Source organism: Ammospiza nelsoni, chromosome 1 (genome assembly GCF_027579445.1).
Source record: "Ammospiza nelsoni isolate bAmmNel1 chromosome 1, bAmmNel1.pri, whole genome shotgun sequence".
Taxonomy (NCBI): domain Eukaryota; kingdom Metazoa; phylum Chordata; class Aves; order Passeriformes; family Passerellidae; genus Ammospiza; species Ammospiza nelsoni.
Window position 1 is genome coordinate 135235399 of NC_080633.1, and position 16421 is coordinate 135251819.

Here is a 16421-nt window from a genome sequence, read left to right on the forward strand (position 1 = left end):
AAACTAGTACTAGGACTAGTACCATTCCCACAAATCACAAGGGTGCTAAGGAGATAAGTCCCTCAGCTTAAATTTTCTTTCTTGTAAAGTAGAAAATATATTGTTCTCAGGAGCATCAATTACAATTGCTACATGTTCTTTATACTAGGAATGCATGTTTTCAAGAAGGCAATCAGAGAAAGTTTTCTTTATATTTACCACTCAACATTAACACAAAGTGTACTACCACAGGTCTCAAAGTCTATAACTAAGAGTATGAAGTTAGAGAAACCTATTCCTTTACAGATTCTCCACACAGTGTAGATGCTCTAAAGCCAAGCCTCTCAGTACTACATTAATCTAATTTATGATGCAATTAATATATCTTTATTACTGGTTTCTGCTACCCACACAATGATGATTTTCCTCCCACAGTAAACACTAAATAATGATCAATTCTGTACTGGAAACGAAACTTCCCTCTGTTTTGAAGTGCCCTGTGTTTAATAATGAAAAAACATGCAGACACTTTATACGCTAGAGAGTAAAACTTTGTACTGATATGTGGTAACTACCTACAGCCTGAAAATGTCTTTGAAGTGTATCAGGGTCTATGCTGTACAATTGTTAGCAGAGTCCTTTCTCTGGTACTGGGGCAGTAATGACATAGAAAAACAGTTTTTTACAAAAAAAAATTATTGGGAATAATTTACAAGTTTCTAATACAGTAGTCACTTCACAGACATCGCAGCTCCAAAATCTGATTCCTTAAATATTCACTATAGGGTTTATTTATTTAACACTTACCTCACACTTAAAATATGGCTTTTCCAGAGGGCATGATGGACCACATCACGTTGGGGTTTTCAGGAAAATGAGAGCTAAAATGAAGAGCTAGATGTAGCACAAGTGATTACATGTCCCAGAATTTGTCCTGTGTCACTGTGTCACTCATGGGCACAGATTGGTGTGTGTGGGACAGGAGGAGAACTAAAGTCCCTAAGTGTTATCCATGTGCTATATCAGGGCCCAGTTTTGGATTTATTACTTTAAACGCAACGAAATTGCTATAATCTTTGATTCTTGAACTCTTTCCATTGAGGATGTCCATATTCCTTTGAGGCCCTACTATGGATTCAATACATGACTTTGCACATTCAAATTTGCAGTTTACATCAAGTCTGCATGTGAATGCATGTCCCATCCTATTACATTTTGAACTGAGATTCTACAGTTTTAGAGAATTGAATATTTATAATATTATTGCAATATAGTATCATCTATTATGGAATGAATTTATGATCATTTAAAGAAAAAAATGTTATTTATCTGTTCTTATACAGAAGTATGTGAAAACAGTTAATTTATTTTTCTCCTGTTCAATATTACAGCATCTTTACTGGATGAGAGTAGCTTCAGTACTTTGAGGGAAATAATATTTAATTTTCAATTTTTGGCTGGTTTAACTATATAAAGGGTTATACTCATAATACACATAATCACTGTCAATTCAGGGACTCAGCTGCCAAACTGCTCCTTACAAAACTGACCTGTGGAACAATATAATGCAAACAAAATCTGGGAAAGTTATTGTAAAAGTTACTTTACAAAATTGTTTTTGAATTGTGCATATAAGGTTGAAGTAACAAGTTGGGGTTTTTTTACTTTTCTCAAGCATAATATAGAGCAGTTCACTCTCATATCTGTATTTATACAGAGATGTCATATAGACACCTTCAGAAACACTGGATATTGATGGATATTGTTTAGAACATAGATGAGTGAATGGCTTGTTATGAATAATTTATTTATATCTTTTTTGCAGATTGCAGTTCCTTCAAATTTATAAAATGCTCAGAATTAAAATAGCTTCTTTAAAAAAGTTTTCATTTTAGGGACTGAATATGAACTGTTTTTTACAGAGTAGTTGTGTGCTGGATGCCCTGATCAACAAAGTCATAATGGTACCGTTTTTATTTCTTGATTGGATAGACATCCAAGCAGCTATACTACAAATCCTCACATGTGCCAAGATAAATTTAGATTTCAGGTTATTTTCATAGAAGTGACCGTGTTTTCTCTACCTCAAAACATTTTAGCCACAAAAAGTATCTTGTAATGGCTTTAGTTAAAAAAAATCCAAAAAACAAAAAAATCCCCAAAAACTCACAAAAAACCCACATGAAGGATAAAATGGGATTAAAAGGAAATACACAAAAAAGTCAATCAGATAATCACGGAAAATATTTTGCATTATCTTTCTTTGGCTGATTTATAATCATTAAATTGTTATTACTTTCTTTCTGTTAGTTTTTCCATAATTCATGAAATAAGGTCTGCAAACTGTCATTTCTTGTTATGAGTCTTCTGTCTCCTCTGTTTATTGAAAGATCTAAACCTGTTTTTCTTCTGTGCTAAATAATTACATGTCATTTCCATGACATTTGAAAATCAATAAAGCATAATATTTAAAGGAAAAGTCAAAGCATGAATTTTTCATGGACAGATTATAGATTAATTTGATTGTTCTAAATATGACTATTTTACAGGCACATGCAACTAACTGAAAGGAAATATGTACACTCTTCCTCATGAATATCTTTCTCAGTGTACCTCTAAAACAAAAAAAGTCTATGTCCTATGGCTTCTCCACATGCTAAAAAGAATTAATTTACTACCTACATAAATCTGGTGGGGTTCCAAGTCACTTTGTTCAGATCAAGATCTGTAAGAATGCATTACAGTTCTTTCTGTAACCAAGCTGATGTCTGCTTTTGACCTGTTCAGATGCTCAGGAGATGTCTGTTATGTGAGCTTGAAGTCTGAGACCCTAATGTACAGCTAAACATTTTTTATACAAATAAAAAAACTCAATTATACTTATGAATATGAATATGAGTATTATGAGTAATAGTAGTGATAACAACAGCAGTACTACTGCTGTTGTACATTGCACAAACATCAATATAATCATTAGATTTCCTTTTTTAATTCATCTCAAAAATATATACCAGACAAGAAGCTGCCTCTGACAAGAAGCTAGACAGAGGTTGAAGGTGGCAAGAAAGCTATAAAGTCATTATTGCAATGTCTCTGTGCAACTGGGTCTTTAGAGCTCATAAGCCCTCTCTCCTTCCTTTGCACTAACAAATTTGCAAAAGAAGAAAAGTTTTACAAAATCTAAGAAAGAAAAGGAAGGCAGAATCATGACGTCAAAATCACAAAATAGTTAAGGTCAGAGGTATTAGTAGAATAAAATTATTTTCATATCTAGTCTTGTGTCCTACCTACTGGCCCCTAATACACTGGCAACCCTTCCCAAGTAAATCTCTTAGCAGGAGGAGTCCTCAAGACAACTCTCCAGAAGGAATCCTATTTCTGTCTGACAGTTTTTGACAGAAAGCCAATCCCACTTCAGCGTCTCTCATGAATAAATACATAGTTATATTATCATTTAAATAGCATTTTACATCTAAGAGTCTCCAAATGCTTATCAAACACTAGTCACTTCCATTGCATCCAATTCTTAAGTGACCCTGAAAGATGCATCTCTTGCCTGAAGAAATTTCTCACTGTTCTTTCGGCCTCTGCTAAACTCAAAGTTGGGTCATTCAATTCAGAGGTTCCTAGACCTTTCCAGTAGACCTGGCCAGACCATCTGCCCTCCTCTAGCACTTGAAGCTTCCTTTACTTTCAAATGGGTGATGTGTTGATGAAGAATATTTTAACGTGACATTGAAGATTTAGAGGAAAAGCAGAAGCTTTAAAATTGGTGACAGTAGCCATTTGCCTGGTACATTTTTATCACTTTGTAAACATCTTCCTGTTGCCTCCTATGGGACATGCACAGTGGTGTCTCTGTTTACCCACACTGTGGATTTCTGATCCCTGGTTACCTTGGTCTATATGCCACTGTGTCACAGTCAATGACAGACCAGGCTTAGTCATCTCTGAATATAACTCAGAAATGCTTTTGGGCTTTGAAAAGGTGAAAGCACTATGTGGGTAGTGTATCTATGGAAAACCACAGACATTCTAACTATGCTTTTCCTTGTAATTGGTGAATCACATAAAATGTCTCCTACAGAAAACTGTTGGACAATATATGGATGGGATTTACATTTTTCTTCTGTGATGCATATTTTATAGGTTGCTTGAGTCAAAGGAAGCATAAAGACATACTGATTTTTAAATTTGTTCAGTCTTGTATTCTGCAGTACTATCAACACACAGTTTGTGCTTTCAAAAGAACAATATTCCTTAGCAGACAATTGAGACTTTTTCCATTCCTTTTAATGATATGGAAGCTTTTAAATTGATGATCTTGTAGATATTCAAAGGCCAGGAGGGCAATAAATTTATCGTGTTTAAATCCAGTAGAGATATTGTAGCACTTACTGTGATATTTATCTTGGAAGTTTTTTTCATTAGGCTTCAAAGGTGTCCATGACATGTTCATATAGTGGAATAGTTTTTCTGTATTTTAAATATCTTCCAAGTACTTTTAGAAAAGTCCTTTTTTGCTAATTAGCTTTTTCAATAATAATGAAGACTAAAGCTGATATTAGACACCTGTGAAAAATACTAACAAATGTTCTTATGGTATTAACTATATGATAAAAAATTCATAGTTTAGATTAAACAGTTCAAAGAAATTAATTTAAGAATGAGACATTTCCTCCAAGCATCCTTGCCATTTGCCTAGTTCCATTTCATTCTTCTCTGAACCAAGGCTATTAGAATGTTCTGAGGTTATTTGGATTTTTAGAAATTAGAAATACAATGTGTTTTATAAAGAGATGATAAAGAAGCAGAAATTCAAAATTAAGATGAGCAGTTAACTGTGGATGGGACATGATCCAACAAAAATGCACATTCTCTCTTCGATTTCTTTACATTTACCACAGGAATCTCATAAGTATGGCCAGAGCTCTTATCCCCAAAAAATCCTTTTAGCTGTGTGAATTCTGTTGGAGATTCAAGCCTTATTAAATTCAGCATCTTAGTTATTCCCCAGAGGAGTAGTTAGGAGGAAGTATAAGTACAGTTTTCTTAGCATCTTAATCCAGTTTCCCTCCTAACTCATATATGGGTGCCTGCAGGGAATTACAGCTTCACAATTCATCTTTTAGAGCTTCTTCCATAGGCAACACTGCAGTGCACAAGTCTGTCTGTCCACTTCTATGACACAAATTAATAGGGCTCTACAGGACTTCCACCTCCAATCTAAACCTTGAATGCTTGCCTTAAAGAACAAGCATTGTTTTCATGGTAGGCTATAATAGTGTACAGATAATGGACACCTATTATTAGCCTCTTGCACTAGATATACTTGATAACTCCTCACATGAAGGCTCCAGAAACGAGGAAATTATAAAAGCAAAGTTTCTTGGCCCTAGATCTTTACGTGTTAAGGCATGCAAATGATCACTTTTGATTTACATCAATAAAAAGGTAATGTCTTCTATGTAAGAGAAATATGAGTAAGAACCTCTGGGTTCAGATTGTTTGCAGTATGATGGACAAATACTCTCCACATTCTCATGGCTTTAAATGTCATGAGTTACTCCGGGGACAGACAAGTTTTATTTCAGGTCTGGTGCCATACAGATTTTTGACCCTCTACATATTTTTTTCATACAGGCAGCCTATATTTTCCACCTTGTTTCCCCCCTTTCATTTCTCAGTTTTAACAGCAGCTGATGATGCAAAAATAAAGAAAGAAAACTTCTCTCATTTGAAATATGTCTCCCAAAGATGTTACTTGAGGGGGGAAATAAAAAGAACACATCAAAACTTAATGTAGAAAATTCCTGCTGAGCTAGGAATTTTTGACTACTCACATACTCTCAGCTATGTTGAGGATGGGCCAAAGACGATTTCAACGTAGCACCACCACTGTTTAATCCTTTCTACATAGTTTAAGTGAATGGCTCCTCTTGTAATTTTGAAACTCTTCCCAATGTAATCATTTTAACAAAAATGGCGATTCAGCCTTTGGAATTTCTTCAGCAAATCCTTCTCTGATATTATTTATTATGGCACTTTCTGCAGCACATAATCTCAGTGACAAGTGTATCCAGGTAATGTAATTAGATATCATTGGGAAATTGTGTTTATATGACTGCTTTTTCAAAATCTCTTGCAAATAAAATGCAAGTTTCTGAAGAACATTTTAGTAATGATGCCATTCTTGCAGTTATTTGTATTTCCACCTGCAGTCACCTTTCTGAAATTTCAGCAATGGAGCTAGAATTTTCTTACCAGACACGTGCATTGGTCTAAATTTGATAAAATTCACACAAAGTGAATGCAGCTTTACCTAAAACGGAAGTATGTGAAAAAAAATTGTGTTCCCTATGTTTAGAAATCACTCAGTGGCTATTTCTCACAATACCAGAAGCACAGCAAACATTTGAACGCAAGACAATGTTTTACTGAAGATGGGAAGCCCACCCCTTTGCCTCCTCTGTGAAAAAAACCTACAAGAATATAAGTCCTTCTTAAATTTATGAATCACATGTTATCAGACAGTTATTTTGAGGTTGAATAAAGCCTATGCATGTGTTATGGAGGCTTCTGTCTGTGGCTGGGTGAGTACTGCTACCTAAGCTTCTGTATAATGGGATTGTTCTGCTGGCCTTCCCCATGACACAAATTTTCTACTCACCTAAGCTGAAGATAAAACTAAACCTGAAACCAATCTAAGAACTGAAAGTTTTCCACCTTAGGCTTATGATCCAAACACTCAGAATATCCCTCAGTGATGCTAAACTTAGGAGATGTGGCAAAAGTAGTGACAAATCTTGGACCTGCATTTGGGAGTCTTGTCATTCACCATGGTAACCACAGAATCAGTTTTTCATGCTCTCTACGCCATGGCTAACTCTTTCTTGTGAACTTGGCTCCTTATCTTAATCTGTTTAATTTTGTCTAAATAGATTAAAAAATCTGAAAATATTCTGTTACTGAAGATCAAATAAAGCAGCCATATGGATTCCTAGCTTTTAATGGAGAGTCACTGCTTCATGGTGAGTCCAAATATGGTTGATTTTGGACCCGGTAATTTTAGGTTTAAAAGAAGAAGGTGTCTCTTAAAATGTGCAAAGGAGAATTTAATGCTTAAAAATGCTGCTTCAAAATGATGAGAATAGCCAAATATCTATCTCTATGAGACCAACAATATGAAAGGTACATCACTTGCAAAATGTATTTCTTTTATGGCTTAAGGTTCCCAGGAAGATTCTGTGGTATTAAATGATCAAAAAGACACACCATCCTGAGTCTGGCATATGGCCTTGTTTATAGGCAAAAGAAGCTTAACCACAAAATCTAGGAAAAAAGACTAGAATTAGCCTGGTCAAATGAAACATTTATCTGAAAATCCATACATTAACAAAGCTAATGAGAGTTGTTTATATTAGTCTTAATGCCTAAAAAGCAACTGTATACTTAACATTTTAAGAAATATTCTGGTCATCAAAAATTACATGAAATTGTGATCAAAAAAGGAATAAAGATTTAAACTATTAAATAAAAAGTAGGTTAATATTTTTAGTCAACACTAAAATGGTAGTTCAAAGCATATCCAGAAATACATCCAAAGACTGCTTCTGGTATAACAAAGTTTGAAAAATATTTTTCTATCAGAAGGCCAGGTAAGAAAAGACATTCCTAGAAAAAAGTGAGATTATTAGACTTTCTTCATACTCAAACAGCTTCTAAAAGACAATGCCAGAAGATGATATTAGAGTCCATGACGGCTGCTTGGTCTGTTAACATTACTATCTAGCCCCATATTAAAGGGATTTGATGAGGACATTAGTGAGAGGCAGGGTCTACCCTGGCAAACCCCATCAGAGACAATACATGTAATAATGCTAACATTAATTAATAGCATAGAATGGATTAGGTGCTCTTTAAGGAGAAGATACTGCTTGAGGTTCAACAGTCAATGCACATCCCAGAGAAACTCACAAATATAGACTACTATTAGAAATACGCCTTATGTTTTTATGACTGTATATACACACATAACCCATTTTGGAAAATTTTGTATCAAAATCCCAGTGAAAATGGCAACAAAAGTGTATCTGACTTACTCCAGTGTAAGTGGATCTGAGAACACAGTATTGCTTTACTTGCTAAAATTATATGCATTACTGTTCTCAGTTATCTATTTCTTGCCTTTTCTCAAACATGGAAAGTGTTTCCTGTAGTATTCCAACTCTTATGAGTCCAGTGATAAAATGTTTATAGACTCTAACAAGTATTTCCTGGGTTCAATTGGATGATTGAGATAACAAAACATTAGACAAGAAATTAATCACAAACTCTAATCTCCACTTTTTCCTTTGATAAAAAACTGCCTCATATTTAACAACTGACATTGGTGATTATGTCTGCTGGTAATTCAGATCTCAATGGAGTTCCCTGCCAAACCACCCACAGCAGCAGCTGGCACAAGGCCTATGCTGTGGATGGATCAGAAATGGTGTGTACATAGAATCAAGTAATTTTTGTGGTGGGAGGGAGAGCTGGTCAGTGCTAGCCAAAGGTGTGGAGAAAAAAGTACTAGTTACAGACTGACCTTCTGTGGCAAAACTTTTATCTGGCATAAATATGTAGACAATTAAACTGTGCCTGTTTATGCTCTGGCTATAATTTGGTCTTTACTTTCAATTTCATTAGTAGAGTGATGCAGTTGAGATCCAGTCATTCCTAACCAGATATATATTTTGCTGCTGTCTTGCTAATGTAGACTTTGAACTTCTGCCAAAATGCCTATACCAATTTTAATTGAATAAATATTGGAATGAATCTAAGTTTGAATCATAAATTCATTTCTGATGCAGCATGCCTCAGTACTAGATTTCCTTTGTGCATGATCTTCTCTCACAGGCAACATGGAGCCACTCCTTCTCAAATCCTTATGATAAGCAGAAGCCATCTTCCTGGTCACCTCCTATTTCTTTTCTCAATTCATGAAAACCTGTTCTCTCTAATGGCATATTTATTGCTACTCTTGCAGATAGATGAACTCTACCAAGCATAATCTGATCACAGATGGTATAAAGCTCACTTTAATCAATCTCTTGCTGTGTTCCTGGAATCAGAATTGGCCTGGCCCCAACTTCATAAGCTTGTTATGTCAATGTGTAGGCTGTACAAAACATCAGGTGCATGGGGCACTAATCTGTTTATTTTTGCCCAACAAGCTATAGACTGTTTTCACAACATAGATTTCAGATGAGAAAATGTTTGTTTGCTGGTCACTGACACTTTAGGATTTCAAGGGCCACTAATCTGTCAAACCTAAGTGGTTCCAGGGTGTTTAGACCCGTCATTTCCTAGCAGGTAATCAGATGATAGAGACAGCTTTGATCTTTAAAAACCCAGTTTAGGTTCATTTTATTAAAATCTTTGCTTAGAGATAAATATTAAAGCAGCAGGGGTTGGTCTGATAACAAACTGGGTAAGACTAGTCTGGAGAGAGAGAAGGTGGCTCCATTTGGCATGCAGTGAGGGACATGCTGGGGCAGCATCTGCCATCGTCTGGCACCCAGCAGCAGGTGAGCAACAGGCCTGAGTGCCAGGGGGATCTGCGCAGGCACGAGCCAGAGGAGCAGCTCCCCCGAGCCCCCTCTGACCTCTTTATGGAGCATGGTTAGCATCAAAAGGACACAACTGAAATTCCAGCAGTTTTGTAACTTTTGCTTACTGTTCAGCTTGGAGCACTCTATTTTCTGTCTTTTGACAGAAAGGCAACAGCCATGGGTTGAAATGTGACAAAGTTTTTTCTAGGCAAAAGATGGAAAACTTCTGCTCATTCCATTTTAATACTGAGCTAGATTTGAACCCAGGCCTTAAAAATAGTTTCTGTGAGATCATTATTTCCAAGTTGAAAATGAGGATGGTAGCACTAGGGTCTGCAATGTGGGAGATGGAAAACATTTTTTCAGTGCATTGATTTTATTTTTTTAAACAGTTGGTTGATGTTTCCCCAAGGTCTGGAAGTTAAAGTAAATCATGGAGAAAATGGGGTAGTGAATAGAGATGAAAATAGACAATCTAATTCGAGCCTTAAATGAATATATCACATTCTTCTGAAAGTTATCCAGTGCCAGTACAATTTACTGTAAAGATAATATCCCTTTCTGTAGCCATATCCTTGGATGGGCAGAAAATTATATGTACATGATATGATACACTGAAAGTGAAAATCAAATTTCACACAGCTTTAAAAAAAAATTCAAATACACAAGAATGTTGAAAAAATGAAATACACAGAGTGCCATGCTTAATTGCTTAAAAAACCTCTTAACATACTTTAACTGATTGCATGATAAGGTATACTCAATTCTTTAAATGATTACAGAATCTGAGAATTTTTTATGTGTTTTGCTAAGTTTTTTTTCAGGTCAAATCCCCATCAGTTTCAATAACTACTAAGTTTCTAATTTTGTAGATCCAATGAACATATAATAACAATTTTTATGACCTGAAAAAAGTGACTCTATATGAAAAGTCTTAAGCAACATAAAATCAGTTGCACATGGGTCCTGTTGAACATGATGATAACATAAAAAGATGGAAAATACAGCTTTGTTGGAACAGCACCTTCTCTATCATGATTCTCAAAAAGTCAGTTCAACACAGTTTTCTTGAATGGAACTTATTTGGCATAACCCTGCAAGATGTTGAGTGCTCATAACAATACTGAAATGGCATTCTTGAAATCTGTATGATATATGACTGATGGGATTCAACATTTTTTAGGTAGCTTGGTCATCCTTGGATGCAAAAGCCATTTGAAATATAGCTATTCATATTGCACAGTAAAACCTAAACATTTCTTTCTGGGTCTATATAGGGTTTAGGGTGGTTGAAGAGGGACAATGCCATCTAGTTTCTTTCTTCCAACTATTAGAGTAGTTGTGAACTCCATATGAGAGAAAACTTTAAATGACTGTGCATGTTCTGTACAATGCTTTCGAAAGCTCTCTTGGTTGTATTTAAAACGTTGCCTTAGAGCATCCTTAAGTACTTATTTTTTACCAAGAGTAATTAAAAAACAAAGTACAATGGGCAAAAAAAACCACAGTCCTATGTATGCTGCATGTAAGCCAAAAAATGGTTTAATCTGATACTTACAAAAATGTGATTGCGGTACAACACTAAGTAAATTTTCACAAGACAATAAGATTATTACTGAGAGCAATAAATGCATCTCAACATCCTGTCATATAGAGAATATTCAAAACCTTATGAGTTTTAGGATTAATTATATCAAAGGGCTATAAAATCAGAGAAGTGCTAGCTAGGCAGACCTTTGCAGATCATGTAATCCAATACAATTCTTTAATATAGGAGATCACCAGTGTTTAATTAGTAATATCTTTGCCTTACAGTTTGTCTTGCCAAACTCCAGAGATGGAAATTTCATCATCTATTCCAGCACTGCATTACTCCTTATCAAATTTTTTACCTAATCACTGACCTCAGTATTACAAGCCTCAGTTTGTGGCAGGGCAGGCAGCCTGCTGAGTCCCTAGGAAAATAATTTACCTTTATCAAGTCTCTTGATACTGACTTACACAATGTTCTTGAAGCCAAATGAGTAGATTCCAGTCTAGATGAGTAAAAAGATGATTGGTGGGTAGTGGGCTCAGCGAGTAGTGGTTAATGGATTTGTGCTCTGTCTGGAGGTGGCAAAAAAGTGTAGAACTGCAGGGGTCTGTTCTGGTACCTGTTCAGTTTAACACCATTATCTTGAAGAAATGACTGTGCTGTCTGCTCAGGTTTTCCAGAACACACTAAATTGGAGTGAACACCTGACACAGTTGAGAGCATATTGCCATCCAAGGTGCCCTAGGCTGAAAGTATGGTCCAACAGGAACTCTATAAAATTCCCCAAGGACAAATGCAAAATCCTTCTAAGAAAGAGGAAGCCCTGGGAACAATATGGGCTGGGAAGGGCCTAGCTGGGGAGCTGCTGTGCTGTAAAGCACCTGGGGGTCTTCACTGATAGAAGGCTGAGCATGATCCATCAGCGTCCTGACAGGAAAGGCGGCCGATTGCCTTCTGTGTGAAATGAAGAGGGCACAGCAAACACACACCAGGCAGCTCCATTCTACCCAGCACTCGTGAGACCACACCTGGAACACTGCATCCAGCTTTGGATCTCCCAGTACAAAAAATATTCTGAACAAGTGAATCAAATGCAAGAAAGAACCACCACAATGGTGGTTGTTGCTGGAGCATTTGTCTTATCAGGAAAAAGTGAGGTAGCTGGGCTTGCTCACACCAGAGAATGGAAGAGTTCAAAAAGGCTTAATGGCAACCTACCAATACCAACAGGGAGCTAGGCAATAGGATGTCAGGCTCTTCACAGTGGTGCATATTGGGTGGATGATGTACAGCATGCATAAGTTGAAGCAAGAGAGGCTCAGACTGGAGAGAATGATAAACTTTTAAACAATGAGGGCAATCAAAAAATGGAAAAGGTTGGCAAGTGAGGTTATGCAGTTTCCATCCCCAAAGATTTTTAGACCAGACTGTGTGAAGCCATAAGAAAACAGGTCCAGTCTCACAGCTGACTATGCTTTAAACAGGAAGTCAGCCTGTTTCTTGAGTTCTTCTGTCTAGCCTGAATTATCTTATTGCCACTTATTGAAACACTTGCTGAGAAGAGTTTTTCTCCCTCATGTTTGTAACTGCCCTTCAATTAGTTCATTCATTGCCTCTGTTTTCTCTCTGACAGTCCAAAAAAACTCTTCCTATAAGCATTTTTCTCTGACCATCATTGTACATAACTTTTAATTAGGCTTAAGAGCACCAGTTCTCTTTTGAGACAGAGACATTGTTAAAGACAGTAAGTCCTACGTGTTTCCCTTTGAATTTGTGTCAAATCTCTGCAATTGCCTTTCACTTGATCACCCTTCTTACAGATGCTCCAATCCTTTCCACAGTAATGCTCAGGAATAAATCTGAATTTAAAAATAATCAATGTGTAGTGAGATAATGCAAATGCACTGGACATCCATGTATATGCAATTTTTTTCCCTAGGCCCAAGCTGAAAAATTAAACTATTAATGTGAATTGTCCAGGGAGTCAAAAAGAGGGAAAAGAAAAGAAAGACAAAAGCAAGAAAATAGAATTTTATCTCTGTTAAAATTTATGGCAACATTTCATTGACTTGACTGGAACCAATATTTCATCCAGTTTTTCAAAAAAAAACTCATTCTGAGAGATCACCTCTAAATTTCAATCTTCTGTTTTGTGAATAATAAATTGCCCTTGATCTTGTTGGCTCCTGGTTGTACTGTCTGATATGCATTATTACACACCTGTGTACTAATCTCTTCTTCTCACAGGAGAAGAAAAATACAGTCTGTCTTGGATGGGAAATAGCAACAGAACATGTTCAGCACTGCACCCAGTTAGATATTTCTGTATTTTTGAATCACAAGAATCCTCTATTTATCTGCATTTCCCAGGTTCCTCCTTTCCTCTGGAGCAGTGCAGTATTTCAGGCGTTGACCTGAAGACCTAGCAAGAAACATGTCAGGGTTTATTGATGTCATACGTGACACACGGATGAGATGTGCATTAGAAAGTAATTTCTCTCTTAAGAGACCACAGAAATTGGGTTTTTTTGGTGCAGATAAAAACAATTTCAGCTTCAAAAAGACTCTTCATTTTCAAGGAATAGGCAGAGTAATATCTTAGTGCTGTCATAAAAATGAGTTGGTGCTCTAACTTTAGTGACTCGATAACGTGAAACACCAATATAATTCATCACACTGTCAAAAAGAAAGAAACAAGGAGGAGGGAAATAAAACATCATATTACATTGTAAAACCAGCATTTGCAGTTCCAAGGGAGTTGGGAACCCAGGTGATTGATATTTAAATATCAGATCACTAAAAATAGCTCAGTTAATAACTGTCATTTTAAAATGCTTAATTATTTAATTTGATTTTTTTTTTTCTTTTCTGGAGAGCAGTCTTTTGCTTTATCTTCATCTGTTTTAATAAGGAGTCTTTCAGTTAGGGCTCTGAGTGAATTCTGAGAATATTACTTCTTATTTCTGATTAATATGTTAAAACATTATCTTTTCACACTATACTTTTCTGAGATATAATTTCTGAGCTGATCTAATATAATGGGTCATGTTACTTTGTTTCTAAGCCATTTAGAGAAATGCAGCAGATTTAATCAGTTATTCACTAAAATAAATTAATGCAGTGTCACATGGGATCTTCATTAAACCGGGAATAACAGAAGAACTGTATTATACGTAAAAAAACTGACCAATGAAATCTGAAAAAGAACTGCAATTAGTTTTTTTTTCATAGAAGAAAATTATTGGTGAAGTTCCTAAAATGTTAGCCTTGGGTCTGATGTTATTTAAATGTTTCATTAGGGACTTGGCACAAAAGTGTCAATATGATAATGAATTTATTGATGACAGAGAATTGGAAAGCACTTTAAAGACAGAATATCATGTGAAGATGACTTAATGATTCTGAGGAACAGAATAAAACATAAATGGGACAACATAAAAATTTAAAATGCAGGGCCTGGCATTGCAGACTAGACCCCAAAGTATTCTTAAGGCATAGCCTGCTCTGTTTACCTTCCATTTCAGTTGTATAAAAGCATGCAAAAAAGCATCAAAGCATTCTAGAGATAGAGCTCCCATCCATTTGGTCAGTGGGGAGAGTAGGTGCCTCTGAAATCCTCATCAGTGACATCATATCTGCCTATCTTAGGCGCTTCACCTCAGAAAAATACACATTTGCAGGAGAGATAAATCTTACCACATTAAATATCTAATATGGGGGTGTTAGTTATCTAAATATTTATGTAATCCCTGCATTTAATTCCTAGGACTAAATTGATTTGACAGGTGAGACCTACCAGTCTTGGATCTAAAATACAAATTAAGAGCCTTGATCTCTTACATTGTACATGATGTATTAGGCAATCCAGAAATGAGATTGTTGAGGAAACACAGAAGTTAGGAAGGGAAGCAGGTCAAAATCACTATCCTTTATACAGTTTAAGCAAGAATCCTCACTGGATTTCCATTTCAAAGAGATTGAAGGAAGAGGAGGTAGCACTTAGCACTATGAGGGTTTAGGAGTAAAGCACTTTCTCCAGATAAGTGAAGATAGGTCAGGAATAAGTTCTGAAAAGGGGCTGGGATAAGTTATGCCTGATGGCTCAGGCATGAGTTCTGACAGTCCTGGGATAGTTGATTTTACACACACAGATTGCCTACACAAACTTGGATAAGTCAGGAAACAAGCTTTTCTCCATCAGACTCTTATTCCTCTGTTCACAGGCATGGGGAGACATTTATTGAGTCTGGCATGGACAGATAAGATGGCACACTGTATTTCCTTATTTTTAAGTTGCAAGTGAGTCTCACCAACTTTATATCTTTTCCATGCCCTTGCAAATATTAAAAGAAAACTGACTGGATTTCTGCAGTAGCAATAACTGCTCAGTATAATATAGCTCAGCTAGCCTCTCTTCTGCAAAAACAGCATATTGAATCCTATAATCTCTAATGTTTTTCAAATGCTGTCAAATGAATATTTTTCTGCCTAAGATTTGACACTGTTAAAAGGTTAAAAAAAATTAAAAATTAGGAATGTATTGCAGTCAGCAATATTTTGTTTATTCACCTTCATTGACCATTTCAGTTTCAAGTGTTTTGACTGTTTTTTACCTGTGGGTTTAAAAGTTTTACTGTTGAACTGTAACCAATAACAACTGTGAACCAATAACAACGGTTTTGTTGGTGACTTAATTGTTAGGCTGAAGGCACCAGTAAGGACTGTCAGAATAGTAAAACTTTGGGGTTTAATTATTTGTTTACATAGATAAATGAATCATTGTTCATGATTTTAAGAGCAAAGAATGTGTAAATACCGCACAGTGCAAAAGATTTCAAGATACTTACAGTTACCAGGGTTCTGTAAACTCTGATATGCCAATGAGCACTTGTGCTTTTGTGCATTGCACTGCACGGCATATGTGGAGCTCTGGATAACAAAACTGAACCTTTTCAGAATCTGGGCAAGTAACTTAGGATGTTAGTACAGGTGTATTATCTCTTTTTGAGCTATCTGGGGAATTTACACAGAAAAGTGCATTTAGCTGCCCTCAAATACTTTGGTGTACCTAAATCTCTCAATTAATCTAGTCCTCTGTGTGTCCCCAGAGAAGTTTATTACTCATTTTTGTGGCTCAGTTTGTGGTTGGTCCAGCCTTGAATAGGAAAACATAACCCAGTGGGAATCAATTTATACAGAATTACTTGTCAGTTATTTAGTTTCTGCACTACTCTTCAATCCCATTAACCATCCTCAATGAAAACCTTCCAGACTGGAAGGAAACAGTAAATATCTACTCTATAACTTTAAAA